The 19,686-nt window shown below is 38.4% G+C and overlaps 1 long non-coding RNA gene across 1 annotated transcript in view; it reads right to left on the bottom strand.

The window, feature by feature from the left end:
- Window positions 1-19,686, bottom strand: part of LOC309631585 — a 481,022-nt gene that overhangs the window by 146,808 nt on the left and 314,528 nt on the right. The gene's annotated exons all lie outside the window — the stretch shown is intronic.

Here is a 19,686-nt window from a genome sequence, read left to right as displayed (position 1 = left end):
AGGCAGCTAGAGCTCATGGAGCCGAGTACTAGAGAAGAGAGATCTGAACAGAGAGAGAACCCCAGAGATCTGCAGAGACCCCCCCCCCCCCAACTCAAGTAGTCAGTAAAATACTTATCAGTGTATGCTAGTGAGGAGACTACCTGAGACTGGAGAAAGAACCACCCAAAATGATGAGGAGGAAAAATAACCAGCTCACACGAGGCTGGGAATAATGCCTGTTACTGTCTACCCAGCTTTTATTTCTTAACAAAACATTACGGTCTCCTGTGTTGTCCCACTTCAGTTCCATTTCCTGCCACTCTCTGGTCACAGAGGCAACCAATAAGATTTTGTGTGAATCTTAGCACATTCCCATCTTTTCTCCCTTCTTCCCCTTCTCAACTTCTGTTAACTATATTCCCTGTTACAGATGTAAACTTTTATACCCTGTCTGGTACCAATATTAGAAGTTCTATGTGTTGTCCAATTTTATTCTAAGAGTTGAAAGCAGGGGCGTGGAGTTTCATTAGCCTGGCATGTTAGTATGCACTGCAGAGGGTCACAGTGTGTGACAATCACACTGTTTCCTGAAACCACTCAAGGCCATGACCCCAATGCCAAGGAAAGTCAATGTTCCTTCACCTGGATCAAAGAATTTCACTTTTCTGACTTTTTTTGGATCGCTCTACCTTCATATTTAGACTCTTTGATTTAGTTTTTATGAATTTCTTTCTCTTGGTGCTCGTTATTTTTCTTTGTTCTTGTTGAAAGATAAAACACACACATACACACGTAATTTTTAAAAAATATGTCCCTAGTATCATCTAGCTCCCTGATATTTCTTGGAATCCATTCCGTTCTTTCTCGTGAAGGCATCCTTCTCAGAGTCCTCTGGCTTCCTGTTCTAATTCTGATGAACTGACCAATTATCTCCTTAGGATGTTCTTCTTCTGGGCTTCTGCATTTGTCTTGTCACTTCTTGATGCCCACGTGTATCTTAGTTTCTTGGTTTGCTGAAGTAGAGCCACAAATTGCTTATTAAAACTAGGAACTAGGGAAATTAATTTTTGAGTTCTTGCCTATCTGAAAATGTCTATCTTATCTTTTACTTAGAGCTTGTCTGTCTTTGGAATTCTGGTTCCAAAGTCATTTTTCATTAGAAATGCAGAGAATCTTAATGAGGAAAAAGAAGATCACGTGCTTTGTGAAAAGTAGAAGTTCATTCACGAATAGATTAAAATCACAGAGTAACATGTTATGGTAGTAAAATGATTCCAGATAGCAAGTCCATCAACTGCACTGTGCAGAGGAGAAAACTGTGGTTCCAAGAGATTAAAACACTGCACAAGATCACATAGCTAACTAGTGACAGGGAGATTTCACCAAAGCTCAGGGACTTCGCATCTGCAACTTGTGTCACAATGCAATGTTCAAATGCTTTAGATTCCAGCTGAAGGGACTATGCGGATGAAACAGATACTGTGGTAGAAGAGAATACACTGGGTTCCAGCCCCAGCTCTGCTCCAGAGGAGCCAAGTATGTTTCTTGCTTTCCCTGGGCCCGAGTTTCCTAATCTGTAAACAAGACTGTACAACTGATGGTCTCTGGGCCTCTTTCTTCTCTCAAGTGGTGGGATTCTCTGACGGAAATCTTTTTTATAGAAGATTCATTATAAAGCTGAAAAAGTGTCAAAATGATCACTGTTCAAAGCTCTCACTTTGGAAACTGCTAAAGCCTCCCCCAAAGTTTACCGTTTGAGTAGTATTTGCCCTAGTATTCACACTGATTGGCATTTAAAAAATCTAAAATGTCTTTTTATAAGACATCCATGGCTTCAACCCCACACCTGTTGTAGGATTCAATCCTTGGAATTTTCTGTGTGCGTTTATTCCCAGAGATCGATACAGCAAGCCACAGGTTGCTAGTTCCTCAAATCTACAGGCTATCACTTCAAAGGTGTAAAGATAATTAGCTCAGTTTCATACAGATGGAAAGGACCAGAACTTACACAGAGGACGGATGCTTAATATCCATTATGTGTTACAACTACATGGAGGATATGGTCTTGATAACAAGGAAGGATGTTTCTCCTTCACTGCTCAATCTAATTAGGTCATGGTGGATTTCTTTTCTGCTTGGCATTTTCTGAATCAGCGTGGACAGTCATGGATTTGGCACCTATGCTGCTGGTTAGAAATTGGGTGAACTTGTTCACATAGCTCTCTCTTTCTGAACCTCAGTTTCCTCATCAGAAATATAGAAAACACAACCAAATGGAATTGTTATGGACATTAAATGAGATATTGCTAGAAAAATATTTAGAACAATGCCTAGCACATAGTAAGAACTCAGTAAGTTACACCTATGAAAATATGCTGGGGATCATTACATTGATGAAAATGCATATTATCATATTTCTAGCACTGTTCTTTGCACTGTGGGGCAGGGGACAGGTAAAATGCTCTCACCTTCGAGCAGTTAATTCATTAAATCCAGTTGGTCTGACATTGAAGTCCTAACATTAAGTTTGCCTCAATCCTTTTATTCCCGGTAGCTTGTTGTAAGCATGTCTTTAAAATTAAAGATATAAAACTTTGACAGTGATAAATAAGGTACAACTCTGAAAACTTAGATTGAGAAAAAAATGTGCAAGAAATACACCCAAAAGTTTGAAATGGAGAGGAGAGAGACAAGATGGTGGAGTAGAAGGACCCTGAGCTCTCCTCCTCTCATGAGCGTACCAAAATCATAACTGAAGGCTGAGCCACAATCAATAACAAAGACTGAATCCACCAAAAAAAAAAAAAGACATTCTATATCCAAAGACACAAAGAAGAAACCACAACAAAACGGTAGGAGAAGCACACTTGCAATATAATCAAATCCCATACTACCTGGATGGGTGACCCACAAATGGGAGAATGATATTGCAGAAGTTCTCCCACAGCAGTGAGAGCTCTGAACCCCATGCCAGGCTCCCCAGCCCAGGAGTCTTGATTGTAGGAGCTCCACAGGACTGGGAGAGCAGTGACTCTATAGGAGCCTGGGCCAGACCTACCTGCTGGTGCCAGAGGGTCTCCTGTGGAGACAGGAGATGGCCGTGGCTCTCGCTGGTATCATAAAAGCTGGCAGTGGACATAGCAGGGAATGTTTACCTACATGAACTCTGGCTGCATGCAGCCATCTTGGGCCATTGGCATGGAGACCTGGCCCCACCCAACAGCCTGTTGGCTCCAGTGCTCGGACACCTCAGGCCAAACAACCAACAGGGTGGAATACAGCCCCAGTCATCAGCAGACAGGCTCCCTTAAAGAATTCCTGAGCCCACAGCTACCTCTAGACACACCCATTGACACAGCCCTGCCCACCAGAGGGCCAAGACCCAGCTCCAGCCACCAGTGGACAGACACCAGTCCCTCCACCAAGAAGCCTGCACAAGCCTCTAGACCTCACCCACCAGGGGGCAGACACCAGAAGCAAGAAAAGCATGATCTGGCAGCCTGTGGAACTGAGTCTGCAAACACAGGTCAGCACCTACAGTGGAACTAGCTGGTCCCTGGCCCTAGATGATAGGAGGGGAGTGTACTGCTGGGGCACATAGGACATCCCCTACAGAGGGTGACTTCTCCAAGGTCAATAAACATAACTAACCCACTGTATACATAAAAATACAAATAGAGTTTTAAACAAAATGAGAGTGCAAAGGAATATGTTCCAGGTGAAGGAACAAAATAAAAACCCAGAAGAACAACTAAGTGAAGTGGACATAGACAGTCTGCCCAAGAAAGAGTTCAGAGTAATGATCATAAAGATGAACCAGGAACTTGGGAAAGGAATGGATGCACAGACTGAGAAGTTAACAGAAATGTTTTCGCAAACAGAATATGTAAAGAAGAAAAGAGAGTTGACGAATACAATAACTGAAAGGAAAAAATACACTAGAAGGAATCAATAGTAGAATAAATGAGGCAGAAGAATGGATAAGTAAGCTGGAAGACGGAGTGGTGGAAATCACTGCCATGGAACAGAATAAAGAAAAAAGAATGAAAAAAAATGAGGACAGTTTAAGAGACCTCTGGGATGTCAAATGCACCAACATTTGCATTATAGGGGTCCCAGAAGGAGAAGAGGGAGAGAAAAGAGCCTGAAAAAATATTTGCAGAGATAATAGCTGAAAAATTTCCTAACATGGGAAAAGAAACAGTCACCCAAGTCCAGGAAGCAGAGTCCCATACAGGATGAACCCAAGGAGGAACACACCAAGACACATAATAATCAAATGGACAAAAATTAAAGACAAAGAGAAAATATTTAAAGAAACAAGGGAAAAGCAAAAAATAACATACAAGGGAACCCCCATAAGACTATGAGCTGATTTTTCAGCGGAAACTCTGCAGGCCAGAAGGGAGTGGCATGATATATTTAAAGAGATGAAAGGGAAAAACCTACAACCAAGAAAACTCTACCCAGCAAGGCTCTCAGATTTGACAGATAAATCAAAAGCTTTACAGAAAAGCAAAAGCTAAAAGAATTCAGCACCACCAAACCAGCTTTACAGCAAATGCTAAAGGAACTTTCCTAGGCAGAAAAGAAAAGGTCACAACTAGATACAAGAAAATTATGAAATGGAAAAGCTCACCAGTAAAGGCAAACATACAATAAAGGTAGGAAATCGTTCACACACAAATATGGTATCAAAACCAGTACTCTTGAGAGGAGGAGAGTACAAACGGAGGATATTTGAAATGCATTTGAGACACACATGTCTGCTACCAGGCACCAGGAAAAGCCCCTACCAGGGCTGGCCTTCTCATGCCTGCTGCCAGGCACTAGGAAAGGCCTCCACCAAGGCTATTCCTCTCATAATGGCCACCAGGCACTAGGAAAGGCTCCCACTGGGGCCGGATCTCTCACTCCTGTGGCCGTCAGCTGCCCAGCACACATCCTCACTAGTGGGACCGGATATCTGATGGCCACTGGCTACCCCCCACCACTCACCTGTCACCCCTGGGGCTCCTGTGACCCCAGCAGCCATGCCAACTCCATGTCCTGTCTTCACCGGGGCAGACCCGAGTGCTCCAATGTAGCCTCAGGAGCAGACCGCTGTGGGTGGCCAAAATACAGAGTTGGGGCTAAAACCACAGCTGAGCCCCAGGGGTGAGGTGACTAAGGAAGAAGAACAAAAATCTTTCCATGCAGCTGCACATGCCACAGATTAAATCCCTGTGATCAGCTTGGTAAACCCTGCATATATGGAATATCTGAATGGACAATGAGTGTTCCCACAACTGAGACCGGTCTATGGAGGCAAGTACATGCAAGAGTTGGGCCAGGTCAGAGTAAGAGCTGCACCCACAGCAGGTCCAGAGACCTACCTAGAGGTGTTGGAGGGCCTCCTGGGGAGGCGCAGGTTGGCTATGACTCACAGTGGGGGCAAGGACATTGACAGCTGAGACTCCAGAAAAATATTATTATTACTATCTTTTTAATGTTTTGTTTTGTTCTGCTGTTTTTTTAAATTTTTTTTATTAAAAATTTTTTTAATATATTTTTTATTTTTCTATTTTTACTTTACTTTTTCAGTGTTTTGAGTCTTTTTCTTGCTTTCTTATGTTTTGTTTTTAATCTTTATCGTTTTTGTGTGTTTATTTTTTGTTTCCTTTGCCTTTTTTTAGTTTGTATTCTGCTTTTGTTTAGTTTCTTGTCTTTTGTTTTTGTTAGTTTTGTTTTTAATTGTTTGATTTCCTTTTTGGGATCTTTTATATGTCTGGTTATTCTCTTGTTTTTTGTTTTCTTTGTTTTTGCTTCTTTTTTTTGTATGTGTGTATGTTTCTTTGTTAGTTTTTGTTTGTGTGGTTTTGCTTTTACCATTTGTCTTGGGTTTTATTTATCTGTTTGTTTTCTTTTTTTTATAAATTTATTTATTTATTTTTGGCTGCATTAGGTCTTCACTGCTACGCATGGGCTTTCTTTAGTTGCGGTGAGTGCGGGCTACTCTTTGTTGCGGTGCACGGGCTTCTCATTGCGTTGGCTTCTTTTGTTGTGGAGCACGGGCTCTAGGTTCACAGACTTCAGTAACTGTGGCTCATGGGCTCTAGAGAGCAGGCTCAGTAGTTGTGGTGCATGGGCTTAGTTGCTCTGCGGCATGTGGGATCTTCCCGTACCAGGGCTCAAACTCATGTCCCCTGTATTGGCAGATGGATTCTTAACCACTGCACCACCAGGGAAGCCCTCTTTTTTCTTTGTTTAACTGTTGTTGTTAACTGTTTGTTTTTGTCTTTGCTACTTGTCTTGGGCTTTGTTAGTCTATCTTTTTTCTTCCCTCACCGCCCCCCCTTTTTTTTTTCCTCACCACACGGCTTGCAGGGTCTTGCTTCCCCAACTGAGGGTCAGGCCTGAGTCTCTGGGGTGGAAGCACTGAGTTAAGGATGCTGGACCACCAGAGAATTCCTGGCCCCAGGGAATATTGATTGGCAAGAGCTCTCCAGGAAGTCTCCACCTTGTCCAAGTCCAAGCCCTACCCAACTGCCTGCAGGCTCCAGTGCTAGATGCCTCATGCCAAACAACAAGGAAGACAGGAACACAAACCCACCCATCAGCAGATAGGCTGCCTAAAGTCACACTAAGCTCACAGACACCCCAAAACACACCACCTGACATGCCCCTGCCCAATCAGAAGGACAATATACAGCTCCACCCACCAGAGCACAGGCACCAGTCCCTCCCACCAGGAAGCCTACACAAGCCACTGGACCAACCTCACCCACCCGAGGCAGACACCAGAAGCAAGAGTGTCAATGACCCTGCAGCCTGAGGAAAGGAGATCTCAAACATAGTAACTTAGACAAAATGAGAAGACAGAGAAATATGTTGCAGACAAAGGAGCAAGGTAAAAATCCACAAGATGAAATAAATGAAGAGGAAATAGGGAACCTGTCTGAAAAAGAATTCAGAGTAATGATAGTAAAGATGATCCAAAATCTCAGAAATAATTGGGTTGGCCAAAAGTTTCCTACAGTTTTTTCCATAAGATGGCTCTAGTGGCACTTAGTTATCTTTAACTTCATTCAAAACAATTGTTAGATTGTAAGTGACAGCTGTCATATCAGTGTGCATTTACAAAAGACTTATCAAAATTGGTGAATTTTTGTGTAGCCGTTTTAATACTGAAGATGGAAGAAAAAATGCAACATTTTCGTCATATTATGCTTTATTATTTCAAGAAAGGGAAAAACACAACCAAAATGCAAAAAAAAGATTTGTGCAGTGTATGATGTTGCTGTGACTGATTGAACATGTCAACAGTGGTTTGCAAAGTTTCATGCTGGAGGCTTCTTACTGGACGATGCGCCACTGTTGGGTAGACCAGTTGAAGTTGATAGTGATCAAATAGAGACATTAATTGAGAACAATCAATGATACACCACACAGGAGATAACCAACATACTCAAAATATCCAAATCAAGCACTGAAAATCATTTGCACCGGCTTGGTTATGTTAATCGCTCTGATGTTTGAGTCCCACGTAAGTTAAGTGAAAAAAACCATATTAACCGTATTTCCTCATGCAATTCTCTACTTAAATGTAATGAAAACGTTCGGTTTTTAAAACAAATTGTGACGGACAATGAAAAGTGGATACTGCACAATAATGTGGAATGGAAGAGATCATGGGACAAGCAAAATGAACCACCACCAACCACTCCAAAGGCCAGTCTTCATCCAAAGAAGGTGATGTTGTGTATATGGTGAGATTGAAAGGGAGCCCTCTATTATGAGCTCCTTCCAGAAAACCAAACAATTAATTCCAACAAGTACTGCTCCCAATTAGACCAACTGAAAGCAGTACTCGAGGAAAAGCATCCAGAATTAGTCAACAGAAAATGTATAATCTTCCATCAGGATAATGCAAGACCACATGTTTCTTTGATGACCAGGCAGAAACTGTTACAGCTTGGCTGGGAAGTTCTGATTTACCCAACATATTCACTAGACATTGCACCTTCAGATTTCCATTTATTTAGGTCTTTAAAAAATTCTCTTAATAGAAAAATTTTCAATTCCCTGGAATACTGTAAAAGGCACCTGGAAGAGTTCTTTGCTGAGTAGCAATACTCAGACAAGATAGACTTTAAAATAAAGACTGTTACAAGAGACAAAGAAGGACACTACATAATGATCAAGTGATAAATCCAATAAGAAGATATAATATTTGTAAATATTTATGCACCCAACATAGGAGCACCTCAATACATAAGGCAAATGCTAACAGCCATAAAAGGGGAAATCGACAGTAACACAATAATAGTGGGGGACTTTAACACCCCACTTACACCAATGGACAAATCATTCAGACAAAAAATTAATAAGGAAACACCAGCCTTAAATGACACATCAGACCAGATAGATTTAATTGGTATTTATAGGACATTCTATCCAAAAGTAGCAGAATACACTTTCTTCTCAAGTGCACATGGAACCTTCTCCAGGATAAATCACATCTTGGGTCACAAATCAAGCCTCAGTGAATTTAAGAAAATTGAAAACTTATCAAGCATCTTTTCCAATGACAAAGCTATGAGATAAGAAATTAATTACAGGAAAAAAATCTGTGAAAACCACAAACACATGGAGGCTAAACAATATACTACTAAATAACCAATAGATCACTGAAGAAATCAAAGAGGAAATCAAAAATACCTAGTAACAAATGGCAATGAAAATATGATGACCCAAAACCTATGGGATGCATCAAAAGCAGTTCTAAGAGGGAAGTTTATAGGAATACAATCCTACCTCAAGAAACAAGAAAAATCTCAAAGAAACAACTTAAACTTACACGTAAAGCAACTAGAGGAAGAACAACAACAACAACAACAAACAACCTAAAGTTAGTAGAAGGAAAGAAATCATAACAATCAGAGCAGAAATAAATGAAATAGAAATGAAGAAAACAATAGCAAAGACCAATAAAACTAAAAGTTGGTTCTTGGAGAAGATAAACAAAATTGATAAAACTTATCCAGACTCATCAAGAGAAAAAGAGAGGACTCAAATTAACAAAATTAGAAATGAAAAAGGAGAAGTTACAACTAACACTACAGAAATACAAAAGATCACAAGCGATTACTACAAGCAACTATATGCCAATAAAATGGACAACCTGGAAGTAATGGACAAATTCTTAGAAAAGTACAACCTCCCAAAACTGAACCAGGAAGTAACAGAAAATATGAACAGACCAATCAAAAGCAATGAAATTGAAACTGTGATTAAAAATCTTCCAACAAACAAAACTCCAGGACCGGATGGCTTCACAGGAGAATTCTATCAAACATTTAGAGAAGAGCTAACACCTATACTTCTTAAACTCTTCCAAAAAATTGTAGAGGGAGAAACACTTCCAAATTCATTCTATGAAATGACCATCACCTTAACACCAAAAGAAGACAAAGATATCAAACAAAAAAGAAAATTACAGGCCAGTATCACTGATGAACATAGATGCAAAAATCCTCAACAAAATACTAGCAAGCCGATTCCAACAACGCATTAAAAGAATCATACACCATGATCAAGTGGGATTTATCCCAGGGATGCAAATATTCTTCAATATATGCAAATCAATGTGATACACCATATTAACAAATAGAAGAATAAAAACCACATGATCATCTCAAGAGATGTAGAAAAAGCTTTCGACAAAATTCAACACCATTTATGATAAAAACTCTCCAGAAAGTGGGCATAGAGGGAACCTATCTCAACATAATAAAGGCCATATATGACAAACCCATAGCAAACATTATTCTCAATGGTGAAAAACTGAAAGCATTTCCTCTAAGATAAGGAACAAGACAAGGGTTTCCACTCTCATCACTGTTATTCAACATAGTCTTGGAAGTCCTAGCCACAGCAATTGGAGAAGAAAAAGAAATAAAAGAAATCCAAATTGGAAAAGAAGAACTAAAACTATCACTGTTTGCAGACGACATGATACTATACATACAAAATACTAAAGATGCAACCAGAAAACTTCTAGAGCTAATCAATGAACTTAGTAAAGTCACAGGATACAAAATTAATACAAGGAAATCTCTTGCATTCCTATACACTAACAATGAAAGATCAGAAACAGAAATTAAGGAAACACTCCCATTTACCATTGCAACAAAAAGAATAAAATACCTAGGAATAAACCTACCCCAGGAGGCAAAAGACCTGTACTTAGAAAACTATAAAACACTGATGAAAGAAATCAAAGATGACATAAGCAGATGGAGAGATATACCACGTTCTTGGATTGGAAGAATCAATATTGTGAAAATGACTATACTACCCAAAGCAATCTACAGATTCAATGCAATCCCTATCAAATTACCAATGGCATTTTTCACAGAACGAGAACAGAAAATTTTACAATTTGTATGGAAACACAAAAGACCCCGAATAGCCAAAGCAATCTTGAGAAAGAAGAATGGAGCTGGAGGAATCAGGCTCCCTGACTTCAGACTATACTACAAAGCTACAGTAATCAAGACAATATGGTTCTGGCACAAAAACAGAAATATAGATCAATGGAACAGGATAGAAAGCCCAGAGTTAAACCAACACACATATGGTCACCTAATCTATGACAAAGAAAGCAAGAATATACAATGGAGAAAAGGCAGCCTCTTCAATAAGTGGTGCTGGGAAAACTGGACAGCTATATGTGAAAGAATGAAATTAGAACTCCCTCAGCTATACGTAAAAGAATGAAATTAGAACTCCCTCAGCTATATGTAAAAGAATGAAATTAGAACTCCCTAACACCATACACAAAAATAAACTCAAAATGGATTAAAGACCTGAATGTAAGGCCAGACACTATAAAACTCTTAGAGGAACACATAGGCTGAACACTCTTTGACATAAATCACAACAGGATTTCTTTTGATCCACCTCCTAGAGTAATGCAAATAAAATAAAAAATTAACAAAAGGGACCTAATTAAACTTAAATGCTTTTGCATAGCAAAGGAAACCATAAACAAGACCAAAAGACGACCCTCAGAATGGGAGAAAATATTTGCAAATGAAGCAACAGACAAAGGATTAATCTCCAAAATATACAAACAGCTCATGGAACTCAATATCAAAAAAACAAACAATGGGTGGAAGACCTAAATAGACATTTCTCCAAAGAAGACATACAGATGGCCAACAGGCACACTAAAAGATGCTCAACATCGCTAATTATCAGAGAAATGCAAATCAAAACCACAATGAGGTATCACCTCACACTGGTCAGAATGGCCATCATCAAAAAATCCACAAACAATAAATGCTGGAGAGAGTGTGGAGAAAAGGGAACCCTCTTACACTGTTGGTGGGAATGTAAAGTGATACAGCCACTGTGGAAAACAGTATGGAGGTTCCTTAAAAAACTAAAAATAGAACTACCATATGACCCAGCAATCCCACTACTGGACATATACCCAGAGAAAACCATAAGTCAAAGAGACACATGTGGGACTTTCCTGGTGGTCCAGTGGGTAAGACTCCATGCTCCCAATGCAGGGGGCCCAGGTTCAATCCCTGGTTGGGGAACTAGATCCCACATGCATGCCGCAATAGTCCACATGCCACAACTAAGAGTCTGCATGCTGCAACTAAGAAGTCTGCATGCTGCAACTAAGAAGTCTGCATGCCACAACTAAAAGATCCCTCATGCCGCAACTAAAGACCCCGTGTGCCACAACTAAGACCTGCCACAGCCTAAATAAATAAGACACATGCACCCCAATGTTCATTGTGGCACTATTTATAATAGCCATGACATGGAAGCAACCTAAATGTCCATCAGTAGAGGAATGAATAAAGAAGATGTGGTACATATATACAATGAAATATTACTCAGTTGTAAAAAGGAATGAAATTGGGTCATTTGTAGAGATGTGGATGGACCATACAGAGTGAAATAAGTCAGGCAGAGAAAAACAAATCTTGTATATTAATGCATATACGTGGAATCTAGAAAAATGGTATAGATGATCTTATCTGCAAAACAGAAATAGAGACACAGTTGTAGAGAACAAACGTATGGACACCAAGGTGGGGAAGGGAAGGGGGTGGGATGAATTGGGAGATTTGGATTGACATATATACACTATTGATACTATGTATAAAATAGATAACTAATGAGAACCTACTGTAGAGCTCAGGAAACTACTCAGTGCTCTGTGGTGACCTAAATGGGAAGGAAATCCAAAAATGAGGGGATATATGTATACATATAGCTTATTCACTTTGCTGTACAGTAGAAACTAACACAACATTGTAAAACAACTACACTCCAATAAAAATTAATTATAAAAAAAATGCATTTTAAATTAAGAGATCAGCAACTTAACTCATGCATGGATAGATAGACTGTTATATCAAAACCTCATGTTAACCACAAATCCAAAATCTATAATAGATATGCACACAAAAAAGAAATAGGAATCCAAACACAACAAACCACAAGAGAAGAGAACAAAAGGGAAAGGGGTAAAAATACCTACAAAAACAAATCCAAAACAATTAACAAAAATAGTAATAAAAACCTACATATTGATAATTACCTGAAATGTAAACAAACTAAATGCTCCAACCAAAAGACAGATTGGCTGAATAGAGACAAAAACCCATATATATGCTTCCTACAAGAGACCCACTTCAGATCTAGAGACACATACAGACTGAAAGTGAGGGGATAGAAAAAGGTATTCCATGCAAATGGAAAGCAGAAGAAAGCTGGAGTAGCAATACCTTTATCAGAAAAGTGGACTTTAAAATAAAGACTGTTACAAGAGACAAAGAAGGACACTAAGTAATAATCAAGGGATCAATCCAAGAAGAAGATATAACCATTGTAAATATATATGCACCCAACCTAGGAGCACCTCAATACATAAGGCAAATGTTATCAGACATAAAGGGAGAAATCGACAGTAATACATTAATAGTGGGGGACTTTAACACCCCACTTACACCAATGGACAGATCATCCAGACAGGAAATCAATAAGGAAACACAAGCCTTAAATGACACATTAGACCAGATAGATTTAATTGATATTTATAGGACATTCCATCCAAAAGCAGCAGAATACACTTTCTTCTCAAGTGCACACAAAACCTTCTCCAGGATAGATCATATCTTGGGTCACAAATCAAGCCTCGGTAAATTTAAGAAAATTGAAAACTTATCAAGCATCTTTTCCAATGACAACGTTATGAGATTAGAAATCAATTACAGGAAAAAAAAACTGTAAAAAACATAAACATGTGGAGGTTAAATAATATGTTACTAAATAACCAATAGATCACTGAAGAAATCAAAGAGGAAATCAAAAATATTGAAAGAAAAATGAAAATGAAAACACAATGATACAAAGCCTATGGGACACAGCAAAAGCAGTTCTAAAAGGTAAGTCTATAGCGATGCCAGTTTACCTCATGAAACAAGAAAAATCTCAAACAACCTAACCTTACACCTAAAGCAACTAGAGAAAGAAGAACAAACAAAACCCAAAGTTAGCAAAAGGAAAGAAGTCATAAAGATCCGAGCAGAAATAAATGAAAGAGACTAATAAAACAATAGAAAATATCAATGAAACTAGAAGTTGGTTCCTTGAAAAATAAACAAAATTGATAAAACTTTAGCCAGACTCCTCAAGAAAAAAAGGAGAGGGCCCAAATCAATACTAGAAATGAAAAAGGAAAAGTTGCAACCGATACCACAGAAATACAAAGGATCACAAGAGACTGCTACAAGCAACTATACACCAATAAAATGGACAACCTAGAAGACATGAACAAATTCTTAGAAAGTTACCATCTCCGAAGTCTGAACTAGGAATAAACATAAAATATGAACATATCAACTACAAGTACTGAAATTACATCTGTGATTTAAAAACTCCCAACAAACAAAAGTCCAGGAGCAGATGGCTTCACAGGCAAATTCTACCAAACATTTAGAGAAGTGTTAGCACCTGTATTTCTGAAACTATTCTGAAATTTGCAGAGGAAGGAATATTGCCGATCTCATTCTATGATGCCACCATCACCCTGATACCAAAACCAAAGACATCACAAAAAAAGAAAGCTACAGGCTAATATCATCAATGAACATAGACACAAAAATCCTCAACAAAGTACTAGCACACTGAATCGAACAATACATTGAAAGGATCATACACCATGATCATGATATCCCAGGGATGCAAGGATTTTTCACATTAACAAATTGAAGAATAAAAACCATATGATTATCTCAATAGGTGCAGAAAAAACTTTTGATAAAATTCAACATCCATTCATGATAAAAAACTCTCCAGAAAGTGGGCATAGAGGGAACATACCTCAACATTATAAAGGTCATATATGACAAACCCACAGCTAACATAATTCTCAATGCTGAAAAACTGAAAGCATTTCCTCTAACATCAGGAACAAGACAAGGGTGCCCACTCTCACCACGTTCATTCAACCTAGTTTTGGAAGTTCTAGTCATGGCATTCAGAGAAGAAAAGGAAATAAAAGGAACACTCCCTGACACCATACACAAAAATAAACTCAAAATGGATTAAAGACCTAAGTGTAAGGCCAGACACTATCAAACTCTTAGAGGAAAACATAGGCAGAACACTCTATGACATAAATCACACAGCAAGATCCTTTTTGACCCAGCTCCTAGAGAAATGGAAATAAAAACAAAAATAAACAAATGGGACCTAATGAAACTTAAAAGCTTTTGCACAGCAAAGGAAACCATAAACAAGACGAAAAGACAACCCTCAGAATGGGAGAAAATATTTGCAAATGAAGCAACTGACAAAGGATTAATCTCCAAGATTTACAAGCAGCTCACGCAGCTCAATAACAAAAAAACAAACAACCCAATCCAAAAATGGGCAGAAGACCTAAATAGACATTTCTCCAAAGAAGATATACAGATGGCCAACAGACACATGAAAGAATGCTCAACATCATTAATCATTAGAGAAATGCAAATCAAAACTACAATGAGATATCATCTCACACCGGTCAGAATGGCCATCATCAAAAAATCTAGAAACAATAAATGCTGGAGAGGGTGTGGAGAAAAAGGAACACTCTTGCACTGTTGGTGGGAATGTAATTGATACAGCCACTATGGAGAACAGTATGGAGGTTCCTTAAAAAACTAAAAATAGAACTACCATACGACCCAGCAATTCCACTTCTGGGCATATACCCTGAGAAAACCATAATTCAAAAAGAGTCATGTACCACAATGTTCACTGCAGCTCTATTTACAATAACCAGGACATGGAAGCAACCTAAGTGTCCATCATCGGATGAATGGATAAAGAAGATGTGGCACATATATACAATGGAATATTACTCAGCCATAAAAAGAAATGAAATGGAGGTATTTGTAGTGAGGTGGATGGAGTTAGAGTCTGTCATACAGAGTGAAGTAAGTCAGAAAGAGAAAAACAAATACAGTATGCTAACACATATATATGGAATCTAAGGGAAAATAAAGGTCATGAAGAACCTAGTGGCAAGACGGGAATAAAGACACAGACCTACTAGAGAATGGACTTGAGGATATGGGGAGGGGGAGGGGTAAGATGTGACAGGGTGAGAGAGTGGCATAGACATATATACACTACCAAATGTAAAATAGATAGCTAGTGGGAAGCAACCGCATAGCACAGGGAGATCAGCTCGGTGCTTTGTGACCACCTAGAGGGGTGGGATAGGGAGGGTGGGAGGGAGGGAGATGCAAGAGGGAAGAGATATGGGAACATATGTATATGTATAACTGATTCACTTTGTTATAAAGCAGAAACTAACACACCATTGTAAAGCAAGTATACTCCAATAAAGATGTTTAAAAAAAAAAGGACTCCAAATTGGAAAAGAAGAAGTAAAACTGTCACTGTTCACAAATGACATGATATTATACATAGAAAATCCTAAAAATGCTACCAGAAAACTACAGAGCTCATCAATGAATTCGGTAAAGTTGCAGGATACAAAATTAATACACAGACATCTTTTGCATTTCTATACACTAACAACAAAAGATCAGAAAGAGAAATTACAGAAACAATCCCATTTACCATCACATCAACAAGAATAAAATACCTAGCAATAAACATACCTGTACAGTAGGCAAAACACCTGTACTCTGAAAATTAAAAGTTGCTGATGAAAGGAATCAAAAATGACACAAACAGATGGAAAGATATACTGTGTTCTTGGATTGAAAGAATCAAGTTGTAAAAATGGCCATACTACCCAAGGCAATCTACAGATTCAATATAATCCTTATCAAATTACCAATGGCATTTTTCACAGAACTAGAACAAAAAATTTTTAAGTTTGTATGGAAACACAAAAGATCCCGAATAGCCAAAGCAATCTTAAGAAAAAGGAAGCTGGAGGAATCAGGCTCCCTCACTTCAGACTATATTACAAAGGTACAGTAATCAAAACAGTATGTTACTGGCACAAAAACAGACATATAGTTCAATGGAACAGGATAGAAAACCCAGAAATAAACCCACGCACCTATGGTCAATTAATCTATGACAAAGGAGGCAAGAATATATAATGGAGAAAAGACAGTCTCCTCAATAAGTGGTGCTGGGAAAACTAGACAGCTATATGTAAAAGAATGAAATTAGAACACTCCCTAATGCCATACACAAAAATAAACTCAAAATGGATCAAAGACCTAAATGTAAGAACAAATACTGTAAAACTCCTAGAGAAGAACATAGGCAGAACACTCTTTGACAAAAATCACAGCAATATCTTTTTGGATCTACCTCCTAGAGTAATGAAAATAAAAGCAAAAATAAACAAATTGGCCTAATTAAAACTTAAAAGCATTTGCATAGCAAAGTAAACTATAAACAAAATGAAAAAACAACCTATAGAATGGGAGAAAATATTTCCAAATGATGTAACCGACAAGGGATTAATTTCCAAAATATATGAACATCTCATACAGCTCAATATCAAACAAACAGACAAACAAAACAGCCCAATCAAAAAATGAGCAGAAGATCTAAATACATATTTCTCCAAAAGAGGTATACAGACGGCCAGCAGGCACATAAAAAGATGCTCAACATCACTAATTATTTAGAGAAACGCAAATCAAAACTAAAATGAGGTATCACCTCACACCAGTCAGAATGGCTATCATAAAACAGTTTACACATAATAAATCCTGGAGAGGGTGTGGAGAAAAGGGAACCCTCTTGCACTGTTGGTGGGAATGTAAATTGGTACAGCCACTATGGAGAACAGTATGGAGGTTACTTAAACCAAAACAGAGTTACCATATGATCCTGCAATCTCACTCCTGGGAGTATATCCAGAGAAGACTGTAATTCGAAAAGGTACGCACACCCCAATGTTCATAGCAGCATTATTTACATTAGCCAAGACATGGAAGCAATCTAAATGTCTATCAATAGATGAATGGATAAAGAAGATGTGGTATATACACAATAGAATATTACTCAGCCATAAAAAAAAAAAGAAATGATGCCATTTGCAGCCACTTAGATGAATTTAGAGATTATCATACAAAGTGAAGTAAGGCAGACAGACAAATATCATATGATATCACTTATATGTGGAATCTAAAAAAAATGATACAAATGAACTTATTTACAAAACAGATAGAGACCCACAGACATAGGAAACAAACTCATGGTTACCAAAGCGGAAAGGAGAGGGAATAAACTAGCAGGTTGAGATTAACATTCACACTACTATATATAAAATAGATAGCCAACAGGGATCGACTGTATAGCACAGGGAAATATACTTAATATTTTGTAATAACTTATAAGGGAAAGAATCTGAAAAAGGTATATATATATACACACACACACACACACACACACACACACACTGAAATCAGTGTGCTGTACACCTGAAACTAACACAATATTGTAAATAAACTATACTTCAATTTAAAAGAAAATAAAAAGTTAAAAAAAAGTTTGAAATGAAAATGGAAAAAAATTCCATCAGCTTGACCTAAGGTCTGGTTTCATAGTATGTCAGTCAGCAGGTATTGACAACTTCAGAGGAAACCACTGTGCTGTCCTTTTGGAAATGCATGCGTACACGCTCAATGTGTATCAACAATTTGTTTAAAAGTCTTTGGATTAGTCTTCTTATTTTAAATTTACCTGTTTTTAAACTATCTTCATTCTTCTGAAAACCACCAAAGTTCTAAACTCGGATGCTACAGAACCAAACTTTTGAAGACTCTTTCATGACATTAAAACCTCTGACAATATTTAAGTTGTAGTGATATTCTGCATGTACTTCACATACCGCAAAGGTTCAGTTTCAGTTTCTGTGTTTAGTCCCATTGCTTGAAGTCTCTTTAAATTTCCACTATCCATGACTTTTCATTTCAGTTCTGAAATTATGTTTGGCCTGGCTCCTCTGAATTTAGGTGTTTTTTTGTTTGTTTTTGGGGGGTTTTTTTTGGTACTTCCATAGAAAGGAAAATGCTTCTTCAGCTCCAACCTAAAGTTTGCAACAGGGACCATGATATATTCACAGGAATTAAGGCCTTTTCAATGTCACTGATGCACTGATGATGGGCATGAAATACAGGCATACGAGCTGTTTTCAATTATCTGTATAGAAAAATCAATGGCGGCAGTTGGTGCTAGGTCAGTGAATTGCTGGCTTATTGCAGGAAGAGGTTACAGCTGCTCTGCCAACGACACACTCATTCCTCCACAGGTGCAATCAGGAGCAGGAGTCTGAACTCCGTTAGCAATAGCCTCTGGTAAAAGTACATTCTTAATCACCAAATTTGAAATAGCCATTTAGGTTGTCAAGAGAAAGGCTGATACTGAAGGAATGGAATTTTCTAGCTCTAACTCAAACCAGCTCATATTTTCCATCTATTTATCTTGTGTAAAAAGAACTAGGAAGGAGTAAAAGTTAGCTGAGCAACAAATGCTAAATGTCATCCATATAGTTTGTAGTAGAATAACAAACTAGTCATTTGATTTAATAGGTCCACTCAAGAAAAATGAACTTCTCAGAGGTTAGTTCTGTTGTGATTTTTATTTTCAAAGAACAAAACATGGATTCTGTTCATCAATTGTAGGAGCCTGGGTCAGAAGCTGGCCTAGTATACTCATTGGTATCAATTTTTTGAACCAGAAATCCCATATTGGTGTCTTGGGTTGATTGTTCTTTTATGGTCGCAATGAACCCTGTCTCCTGCTATTAATGTCCTGTATAGTCCCCTCCAGCATTAACTTTGGATTTGACCCTTTTGCTAATGGGACATTTGCTGGTGTGAACTAAGTGGTGGTTTGATAGGCACTTGCACATTGGGTTTGTCCCTTTGGTATGCTCCTTCTGGAAACCCAGCACCATTATGACAAATCCCAAGTTAGCCACGTGGGGAAGTGTGCAGAAAGGGAGAGACGTACAGCCACCCCAGCTGAGGCATCCATCAGTTACATGATTGAAGAAGACTTCTTGGATGTTCTAGTCCCAGCATGATGCAGAGTAGAACTGGCCTGACAAGCCCAGTCCAAACTGCATAATCATGAGTATGTAAATGTCTGAGTTTTGGGTGGTTTGTAACTGAGTTTTGGGTGGTTTGTAACACTGTTACCAAGTCC

This window comes from Balaenoptera borealis (assembly GCF_965194805.1).
Source record: "Balaenoptera borealis genome assembly, chromosome: 7".
Taxonomy (NCBI): Eukaryota; Metazoa; Chordata; class Mammalia; order Artiodactyla; family Balaenopteridae; genus Balaenoptera; species Balaenoptera borealis.
This window is presented reverse-complemented; position numbering and strand designations above follow the sequence as displayed.